The 11,188-nt window shown below is 40.6% G+C and overlaps 1 long non-coding RNA gene across 1 annotated transcript; it reads right to left on the bottom strand.

The window, feature by feature from the left end:
• Positions 1 to 1,650: 1,650 nt before the first annotated feature.
• On the bottom strand, positions 1,651 to 4,224 carry LOC107146387. The gene is made up of 4 exons (XR_007351563.1): positions 4,103 to 4,224; positions 2,904 to 3,066; positions 1,875 to 2,039; positions 1,651 to 1,772 (listed from the first exon to the last, which is right to left on the bottom strand). It is a non-coding gene; the product is annotated as an uncharacterized LOC107146387 (long non-coding RNA).
• Between the last annotated feature and the right edge of the window lie 6,964 nt (positions 4,225 to 11,188).

The raw sequence follows: 11,188 nt of genomic DNA, 5'->3' as shown, positions 1-11,188 counted from the left end.
TGGGATTTTGATTGGCATTGCATTAAACCTATAGAGAACTTTTGGTAATATCGCCATTTTGATGATGTTAGTTCTGCCTATCCATGAACAGGGTATATTTTTCCATCTTCTAAGATCTTCTTCTATTTCTCTCTTTAGGGTTCTGTAGTTTTCATTATATAAGTCTTTCACCTCTTTTGTTAGGTTGATTCCCAAGTATTTTATTTTTTTTAAAGATATTTTGAATGGAGTGGTTGTCCTCATTTCCATTTCAGAGGATTTGTCGCTGATATACAGGAATGCCTTTGATTTATGCGTGTTGATTTTATATCCGGGCAATCTTCTTTGTTATTTGAAAGGGCTGATCTCCTTGGGCAATTGGTCTCCCCATCCCCCTCCCTCATGAAGGAAGGGGCTCTCTTCATCAAATACAAAAGGTTCTGTTGCCCTTCCCTAGGGCACCAGTACATCCTAGTCTTAGTTTTCCATAGTTAGGAGGGGGCCACTCAAGTGATTCCATTCACTAAAGATGATTTTCTCTTTCTACAAATATAAAATTTGCTCACATAATTTTTTCAAATTCTTCTTAAACCTTTCATCTTATAGTTCAGAATCTCCATTACTAAGCAAGCTGAACAATTTCCAAAATGTTGTTTAGGTAGGAGAAGTCTCTGCAAAAATCATTTTGCTTTGTTTGTTTTAATAAACAATGAAATTATTAGACATTGAGACCTTCTAACAGAATCAAATTCTAAGGAAACCCAAGCTCTCTGTAAGTCCTTCTGACTGCTATCTTAGCCATTTTTTTTGCGGGGCAGGGGAACACCAGGGATTAAACTAAGGAGCACTCAACTACTAAGCCACATCCTTAGCCCAATTTTGTATTTTATTTAGAGATAGGATCTCACTGTGTTGCTTAGTGCCTCACCATTGCTGAGGCTGGCTTTGAACTTGCAATCCTCCTGCCTCAGTCTCCCGAGCCACTGTGATTACAGGCATAGGCCACCAAAACCAGCTATCTTAACCATTTTAACATAAGCAAATTAAACAGTGCTTTCCCACGCCCCAGTTAGGATATATAAGATGTCTCCCTTATATATCCTAATTCTCTTCTCTTCTAGCCCAGGTTCTCTTAACTACAGGTTAGTCTCAACTTGTACCACAAAGAATGATTCCAAATGTTCATACGTGGGGATTTCTTTTCCTGTGCTTCCCGGTATGACCAAAGAATAAAAACTAGTTCAGAAGTTCCCCCAGAAAATGAAATGTTCCCATTTAGATTCAAAAAAATCTCTAACTCAATAAACAAGCCCTTTACAAATTATCAGTCCAACAAACAGTCAGTCAACTGGTGTTTAGCCCACAGTCCAGCACTTCTCAAGCACGCATTCATTACTAAATGGGTTTTAATGGATAAATCTGTGTATTTCCATGTGTTTCTGGTCCTTGCAAATGCCATCATGGATTTCGAAGGCTTAGTGTATTACACGTCTATATTTGCACTGTAACAAGAACCTTCCAAAATCCTAAGGCAAAAGAAATTGTTATTTCTCTAAAATTCCCCCAGTTACTCTAATAGTAGGTTCAACTTTGGTCATTTTTGCTGTCTGAGGCTATATTAGTCAGGATCATTAATACTAGCTTCTACAACAAATGACTCTAAAATTTCAGTGACTTTACACAACTGTTTTATTTCTCATCCACTTAATAGTATCATGCTGGTTGGACAACTCTGCAGGTGAACTTCTTCCAAGGCTCAGATACCAAGGCTCCCTCCATCTGTGCTCTGCTTCCTGGCAGGGAAAGTGAGAGAGAAGAAGATCAGGAAAGTTTTAGTGGCTCATCACTTTGACCAATATTCTGTTGGCTAGAATTAGTCACATGATCCTACTTACGTGGGAGAACACTGGACAATATGTTTTTCTGAAGTACTTAGGAGTTCAAAGTTCATGGTTTGTTGAAGTCATGGCACTATCTTTGCCACAAGAGATAAAGGAGAATTTCTCCTGTATGTTTCTCTTTAACACAGGTTCATCAGGCATGTCCTACTCAGTCAGCCACTTCGAATATAAAAGCTTTAGATATAATCTGGAAAACTCTAGTAAGCACACTATACAAACAAATTTTATTGAAGGGTATAATTATAATGACTTGGTTTGAAAATCTTAATTGATTTTATTTTATGCTTCTGCAATAGGTAATACTTCATTCCATAGAATAGAATATGTGTTCTGATAGGCTGACCAGAAGAGGTTAGATTTTAGGCAGAAAAGGGCCGAGAAAAGCAGAAACTAAAAACCAAAATCAGATGGTCATTTCAAAGTTACTTTCCCTTTGAAATATAGACATAGAGATTGACAATAGAAAATTAATGGGTAGGTTAATATCAGATTGCCTCAGGTTACTTTTCATAAGGATTAGAAGGGGTAAGGATTAAAGAAGAGGAAACTTGATTATCATGTCAATCAAAATGAGCTGGTTTAGGAAGTTTTGTGGAGTTCTTTCTCCTGATTTCTGGGAAGAGGACCTCAGCCTAAGTGACTCCATTTTGGTTTTTAATCTGGTCTGTGGGGCTTAGTGCAAGAAGGCTCCTGTCTAAAACAATGGCTTCTTGGAATTTTCATCCAACATGTTTTTTTTTTTGTTTTTTTTTTCCCATGTAAACAGCATTTTTCAAAGTCCATGGGCGTACCGTCTTATCGTCTAGAGTCTGGTAAATATTTGCTTTTGATGGCAGCAATTTGCTGCATGATCTCTGGCCTTAACTCTTTCCATTCAGTTCTCTCCGTACAAAATCCTGCTGCTCTCCCTCATTTCTCTCTGCTCAAGTTCCCAGTTTTACTGATTCTAGCTTCCAGTGGCTATTCCCTCACTTTTTACTCCTTTTTTACTCTCTGTTCACGGATGAATAATTTCTTTCTTACCTATCACAGTGAATCCATCCAAAAGGCTTTATTTCAGGTCTTAGGAACTGTGATTCAAGTGACAAAGATTCAGAAAGCTCTAAATCAGCATTCTGCGGAAGGCAGAAAAAGTGGGAGCTCCTGTGTGCTAGTGAATGTTGAGAAGAAACAGGAGCTACATAAGCTACAGAAAAAAAAAAAAAAAAAGAACGTACAAACAAAATTGAAAAGGCCACAAAACAAGAGGCTGGTGATCTCCTGATATGTACCGTAAGCCTCTGAGTACAATTCAATTGACCACTTGTTCTGGTTGTTCCAGACGGGGTGGAAGAGACCAGAGTTCACATTCTCAGGGAGAAGTTGGAGCCTGCATAAATCCTGCCCCCTTCATGGCCTCCAGACAGCATTTTGAAATACATCCTAATTTTCCTCTTGTTTTCACATTGCCCACAACAGATCTGCAGGCCTAAGACTACCTCAGTGACACAGTGTATTTGATTCTTAATCCTTACTGAATGGTCTCCTAATCAGCTGTTGCCACTGGCCGCACCATCTCCAAGAAATTCTAGAAGGAAGAGGATTCTATTAATAAATTCTCTTTTTCCACTTCCTATTTAGCTGCCTATACCCAGGGCCTCCCTCACCCCCAAGTCCAGGATGGAAGGAACTTGGGAAAATCCAATGGATCTCATCAGCTGGAGCAGCAGTGGTGTTAGGCAGCATGAACTGAGCATATGTTGTTTGCTAGACACAGTTCTGAGTTCTTTGAATGGATTATCTAAGAAATCCTCAGAATGCCTAAGGACTAATTTTATTTCCTTTTTATACATGAGGGAACCAGAAAGTTCCTTCAGAGGAAGTTGTAGAATATGCCACTCCAAAATATGCCACTTTGGTCTATTGATTATTTTGAGCAAAAGCCAATTAAGTAGAAGCAGACCCAAGAAAAATTTTTTGCCCTCCCCATCTCTACCAGGAACGGCAGGAAATCCTGAATCACCAGAGACTCTAAATTCTTATCTGCTCAGAGAAATCCCAGAAGAATCTGTATAACAAATGTTATCTTCCATCAGCCTCCACATATATTTACCTTCCCCCAATCTGCCTGCCCTAGAAGTTCAAACTCCTTATTCTTTGGTTATTACTTCTCTGCAGGATTCTTATTCTTTGCTAAGATACCATGTGAGTTCCAGTTCTAACCGTTCCTCTGAGTTACTCACCATCAAGCATTCTCCTGCATACACATGATGCACATGTTAATAAATTTGCTTCTCTCCTTCTGTCTTTTATCAGTCTAATTTTATGGGGCCCCATTCAACAAATATGATCAATAGAGGGAAAAAAAAAAACTGAAGATCAATAGTTGGTAGAGCAGGCATCCAAGCCCAGTGTTGCATAATAGTGTTCATGTGGCTGCTACAGGAAAGAAGCAGGAATTGAGTGGCCAGCCAGGAGTGGGGCATGTGCTCCTCTATTCTAATGGTGGGGCAACTGTGTGAAGATGATTGTGGGCAGGAAGGCAGGAGTGCCCTGCATCTCCTTCTCCTCCTAGGCCTGTCCTCTCTCTTTTCTTCCCACCTGCCTGTGCCAAGAGGCAGTGGCTCCCTGCCTCCTCCCTCTCTGGCAGCCCCAGACAAGTTTCCACTGGCTCTTTGACAATTCTCAGTAGTAAAGTGAGTTAACTCAATTCAAAGGAGGAAAAAAAAAATAATAAGAAGAAGCAGTGTTTGGGGATTTAGCCCAAATAGGATTCTTCCATCCAGTTTTTCATTAATAAAACTGACACTTTAGATCTCCGATTAAAAAACAAAAAACAAACCTATGTACTATCTACACAATCACAGGGGAAAAAAATCAACAAGTCTTAAGTTATCAACATGCTGACTCACTGATTACTTGCTCTGAAACCCCAGAACACAAACTAGCATGGACTTTTGAAATATTTTCTCGGGAACATGGAGGACCTCACTCTTGTCATGCCCCAGTTACCAGGAGGAGAATGTCTCTCTCCCCACAGGAGCTGCCAGAAATGAAAGTGAGGAAGGCCAATGGACTGTCCTTTGAGCCCTGCCCAGTGTCTGTCACAGGCTCTGCTGGTTTGTTTGTTTAATAACAAGTGTATCAAGCTCTTAAGGCCCCTTTCCCCTCTATCCTAGCCTGAGCACTTGTTTATACCTTTAGAAGCACCATCTTTGAACAGAAACACAGTAGCTTGTAAAAACAAAGTTCAACTGGAATAGTCTGTTCAAAACAGAACTTTTTGATCTTTTTGTCTTGCATAACTTGGCTGTTTTTTGTGGTGTTTTTTTTTAAATTTTTTTGGTGGAGGGGTGGTATTCGTTCGATTTTTGGTTTTTGTTTTCTTTTGGTGTTGAGGATCAAACACAGGGCTCCATACAGGCTATGCAAGCACTCTACCACTGAGCTACATCCAGCCTCCTGCAACTTTATCAGATATTCTGTCCACATTTTTGCTGGTATTTTCAAACATCCACAAATGTTTTTTTTTTAACAAAAACCCATTCTTCTCACACTTTTTTTTTTCTTTTTAAGACTAAGATTCTCTTTTAATTCTTTCTCACTCTAAGTGGAGTTTGTAGTTGAACTATATCACTAGGATGAAATTTATCATCCCTTCTCACTGGAAATCTCCCAGAGGGAGTCAGAGAAACAGCAAGTCAGGACCTGCATTCCCACAGAGTCCTCAGCCTAGGCAGAAGGAGGCTCCCAGGACCAGGTGACAAGAGCCCCACCCGTTCTGTCTTGGGTTACAGGTACACCTCCTCCCCCATCCACTCCTGCTATAGTAGAGACTGAGATGAGGAGGAAATAATCTACCACAGGAGTGGACCCACCCATCCCTCATCATTTATCATTTTCAATGTTTAAAATCACACACACACACACATACACATACACACAGACACAGACACACACACACACACACACACACACACACCATGATGTTTATTCAGTTGCCAAACACATCAATCTCTGACTTACGTTTCTCAATTTAAACAGCAGATGCTATGTGCTATCATGTTTTGTGGTTTATCCTGTTTTGTGCAGTTGTTTTAGCCTCCGAGATGACAGTATGTTTTATGTGGCACATGAGATGCAGTGAAGTATAGGAGGATGCCACTCCTCTTTGCTGCTTATGTACTACAAAGTCCTTTTAATGCTACTAGTAAATGGTTTACACTGACAAGGAGACCAGGTTGCTGAATGACTTAAGGATCAGGGTTCACATTTCCTTTAACAGGATCCTGTCAGAGAAAGGAACAAGAATGACCTTGCAAATCATTAGATTTTTGGTTGATAGGCTGCTGTTGTGTAAAATCCATATCATGCATAAGGATTTACTTTCCTACACTGTTTTAAAACTCTCATTTGATCTTCCCCATAGACTATAGTAACTCTCAGGTTGTAATTAAAAGATAAGCTCTGAATAAGCCAGACTAAGAAAGTCAAGGGTCATATGTTTTCTTTCCAAGGTGAAAACTAGAGAGAAAAAAGGAAAACATAGGGGAGGACATCATGGATGTATGATGGCATACATGAAAGTATATTTGCATATGTAACACAAAACCCACTAACATGTAAAATTATAATGCACCAACAAAAAATGATCTAAAAACAAAGCCAACCTCTAGTCTCCCTCACACTCATCTACTTGCTCACTTGGCTCTTCACTCACCACTTTATGTTCCTTTTATGCTCCATTTTCCCCTCCAGCTCTGCTCTCCAACCTTCTCTGTCCTTTCACACCTGTTTTGGGCCTGCATCCCTAGGGGTTTCCTTGCCTTCAGTTCCTGGTCCCTTTCACAAGCAGAAGGTGTGTGCAGGATATTCAAGCGAGTCAGGAGTGAGGAGATCAGGCCTCTTCCTGCTTGGCTTTGCTTTGGCATAGCCACATCCCTCTACTGAAGGCCGTTAAGACCAGCAATCACTTCTTTGGCTGCAGCTCTCTCTCACACCCCTCTCACTGGTGATGACTCCCTGCCTTTCCCTTCAAGCCTAGGATATAAGCCTCCTCTCTGTGGTTCCCCTCTGGGTGCTTCGGCATCATTTGTTTTAATTATGCCCTGAAGTGATAAAAATTATCCATTAAACTATGTTCTCTCTACCTTGTGACAAACTCTTCCCTGTGTTTTTTGACAGGACCCTAACCAATGAGTGTGTACATAGTGATTAATGAGAATGTCTAGAATTTTCTTCAATGAGATTAGTAATTCAGGAAAATACCTAGCTGACAATTCAGAGATAAAAGCTATCCTAAAGGTCTTTCCAGAAGTGTGGCACTTGAAAAAAGCAGACTTCACCTTGAATCCCAGCTCTGCAACTTTGCTGGATTGTATGAGAAATCACCCACGAACCCCCATCTCAGGATGTTTACTTGCCGAGAAACAACCAGGAAGCTCACTCTACACTGTGGAGACACCCTGTGATGCTGGAGCACTCCACAGTCACGCTAGAGTTTTGGTGGCTTCAGTTCTTTGCGTATACACTTACATACATTCACATATTTACACACAGATAGGTGTAGTCACAATACATGTAAATGCACTCAGACATGTACATGTACACACATGCTCACATATATGTCCATGCACACATACACTCACACATATACAGTTGTCCCTCAGTATTTAAGGGTGATTTGTTCCAAGACCCTCCACAAATACCAAAATTCATAGACACTCAAGTCCCTTATCTAAAATGGCATAGAATTTGCATATAACCTATGCACATCCTTTCATATTTTAAAACATCTTTAGATTACTTATAAGACCTAGTATGCTATGTGAATAGTTATTATACAGTATTGTTAGGGAACATTGACAGGAAAAGTCGGTATATTTACAGTATATTCACAATTTTTAAAAATATTTTCAATTCGGTTGGGTGAAGCCACAGATGAGATGTGGAGAGCCAACTGTAACACACATTCATGCCCACATATACTCACACACATTTTCACACTTTTCTCCCAAAACATCTCAAAAAGATGTGTTCAAGAAGATTTTCAGCTTCTGCTAAATGCTGTGCTCAAAACTCCCTACTTATGCACGTGATCTTCCCTAACCTCAAGAGCTGGCAAAGTACAGTAATGCAAATACCACATTTTCTGCTGCAATATGAATGACTTTTATTTCAGACAAAGAACAAATTGTAGCTTTGTGCAGTCTTCACTACAATTATCTTTAAAAAAAACAATTTGTAAAAGATAAAATGATTTTTACATGCTTCTGTCTTTTCCCATGCAAGTAAAATAGGAGTGGAGTCACACATTTTCAAATATTCAAGTGGATTTTTAGAAAGAAGAAATGGTAATTTTTCTAAGGTTCTGAAACTCACCCATTGCTCATTCTCATAAGAATCCTACTTTGCCCCTTGATGAATGATAGAATGAAGCATCCTCAATGTCACTACACACCTGGATGAGGCCAGTGCAGAGAGTAGCCTGAAATTACTCTGTCAGCTCACTAAATGGCTTGAGTGAAAGGTGGAGAAATGCCCAAAGACAGCTGCTCTGTTCAGATCGTGTTTCTCCTGGCCACTAAAACAGGGTTCTTATTTGCTTTGTACTTTAAAGTTCGAAGAATGTTAATAGATAGTAGAGAATCTTGGTGTTGGGATTTATTAGTGGGCATTGATGAAATCAGTAGCATCATCAGCCTTCTGTCTCTTTGTTTTTTACACTTTATCAATCATACGGAACAAATGATAAGATACCCATGTCTTCAGTTGTGTCCCCTAGAAGCATAGTCTAAGATGGGGGTTCTTGAAAACAGGCTTTGACAAGGGAGAATTCTCAGGGAAACCTGCATGGAGTGAAAAGAGAAAAAGAGGCAAGTCAACAATGAGCTCTGAGTTGTTCCACTTTGAGGCAAGGAAGGGAGGTGTCCTGCAACATCTCTGGAAAGGAAGGTTCCCAAGAGCCTAGGACAAAGATCTGGATGAAGGGGGCAGCCCTGAACTGCCGGCAACCACTACTCAGCACATCTGGGAGGTGGGTATTCCTGCAAGCAACAAGGATCTCTGTAGTACCAATGACTTATCATGCAGATGATCTGCAAATTTGAGAGTCACCAAATTTTCAGTTTGTATCTCTTGCATGTGTGAAAATATTTCTTGATGTAGTTTTCAAACAGATCTCCCAAAGTCCACTGGGCAGCTTGGATTGGGATAAGCAAGCAGAACTTTAGCCCCTGCTCTCCTTTCCTTTCTATTTATTTTATGTATTGGATTTCCAGGTAAGATTATAACTGAACAAATGGACTATGATGTAAGTGCCTTGATGACAGGGTCCCTGTCTACCTTATCCACTGGAACCTCCAAAGTTTGCAGGACAGTGGCATAAAACAGGTCCTTGTTAGATAACCGCTGGAAAAAAAATGAGAATTACTGATGCATTCAATCCTCACAACAGCCTTATAACAGGAACAAAGCAGGTATTGTCTCCCACTTGAATATAGGAAGAGGCAATCTTAGACATGTGGCTAAGGTCACAAATGTCCCTGTACAGGGGTTTACTGAGAGTAAATATGCCTAGGTGTGGGCTGTGAAGTGTTCATGCCTTTGTCCCTGCCCATGTTTATAGGTGTCCCTAAATAAATAAATACCAACCAGGCCCAATGGTACATACCTACAACCCCCACTACTCAGGCAGCTGAAGTAGGAGGATCAAAAGTTTGAGGCCAGCCTGAGCAACTTAGTGAACCCCCTTTCAAATAAATAAATAGGGCTGTGGATGTAGCTCGGTGGTAGAATAGATTCGATTCACAGTACTGCAAATAAATAATTAATAAATAAATATTAGAAACAGCTTAGAAAAATAAAGTATTTCATGAATGAGAAAATCAACAAATCTAAAGTCAGTAACTTGGTGTAAAATTAAAACAAAAACCTCTCATCTGACTTGAGGGAACCCCCCATGGGCCAGTGTGCTGAGACGGATAGGCCTCCTCACCCCTTCACTGGGTCTGGAACAGAGGTTTTCCAACCCTGATTATGATGCCGTGACCTTTTACCAAATCCTTCAGTCTGATGGATTTCTTCTTTCCTCCCGTCTCTCTTCTGCCCTCAAGGTTCTCAAACATTGAAGAACCTGAATCTGCACTCAGATTACTCACTCCCTGACTCAGCGAGAAGAGCTGAGCCAACTACCGAAGTTTCTGAACTTGGCACAATTTCTCTTTCCTCTGGGGTGTCACTCTTCCTCTTCCTTAGGCCACACAGAAGGAGGAAGCAGAGCCGTGGGGTCAGATCTCGACCCTGAGCTAACAACAGGAAATTGCTCAGCATAGGCCTCAGTCTTCAGAAGGCTCAGAAACAAGAAATCAGACCAGGGAGGGCACCTTGGTGAACAGACTTGGTGAGCAAGTTACTCTAACGAGTAATTGGTATAACAAAGTAACTAACATGCCATTACTTAACTAACAAGCCATTACTTTAAATCTCTGAGGCCTGAGCTGCCTGCTTTATATAGGATCCAAAAGATCACTGGCAGGGATGGGGATGCATCCTTCACCAGGTGTGGGATTTCAGAGGAATCAGATTCCTCCCTGCCTAAAACCTCACCAATTAGCTATTCCTTTGGGGTTTATTACCATCCTTTTTTTTTTTTTTGTAAACCCTATAAGTAAAGGGGAGAGAGATGTTAACAGGTTATCATATGCTGCAGCATTAGCAAGGATACAGAAAAAAGTAGGTTTTGAATCCATAGGGGTAGACATATAGAAAAATTGGGACTTTAGCTTCCTTACTCAAGAGGAAAAAAGAAAGAATGCTTGTCAAAGTAGCAATCTCATGTGCCAAGACTCTACCTGCCAACAAACTGTGGTAAGGAAAATTCTTGAAACATTCCATAATTTGAGGACTTTCACTTCTCATACCACAGAGGAAAACCAAACACAGACCAGATGGGCAGAAAGAGCAACCTGATTGGTTTGACTTAGTTCATCACTTTGCTTCCTTCCCCACTGCTGGTGGAGTCCTAGCAAGTTGGAGCGCATGTGAGATGGGGAAAGAAGCCATTGTGAAACAGGGGTTCATAATCGTGTCTCCCAGTTCACTGGACATGACCATGACTTCCAGTATTCTGTGAGAGGGCTCCGAATGTGCAATGAATGGACCAAAACAGGTGCTTTAATTCTCAGCTGAGAAAGCAAGTTCATGATAAATAGCCTTGGAATGCAATCAAGGAAACAGTCTAAATGTCTAAATGTTGGCTCGGCCTATTACTAACTGGGGAGGCTTCCCTAAACTCTCTGAGCAACAATCGCCTCAGAAGTAAATGGACT

This window comes from Marmota marmota, unplaced genomic scaffold (genome assembly GCF_001458135.2).
Source record: "Marmota marmota marmota unplaced genomic scaffold, marMar, whole genome shotgun sequence".
NCBI classification, from domain to species: domain Eukaryota; kingdom Metazoa; phylum Chordata; class Mammalia; order Rodentia; family Sciuridae; genus Marmota; species Marmota marmota.
Note: the sequence above shows the minus strand (reverse complement) of the source record. Positions and strands in the feature narration are given on the sequence as shown.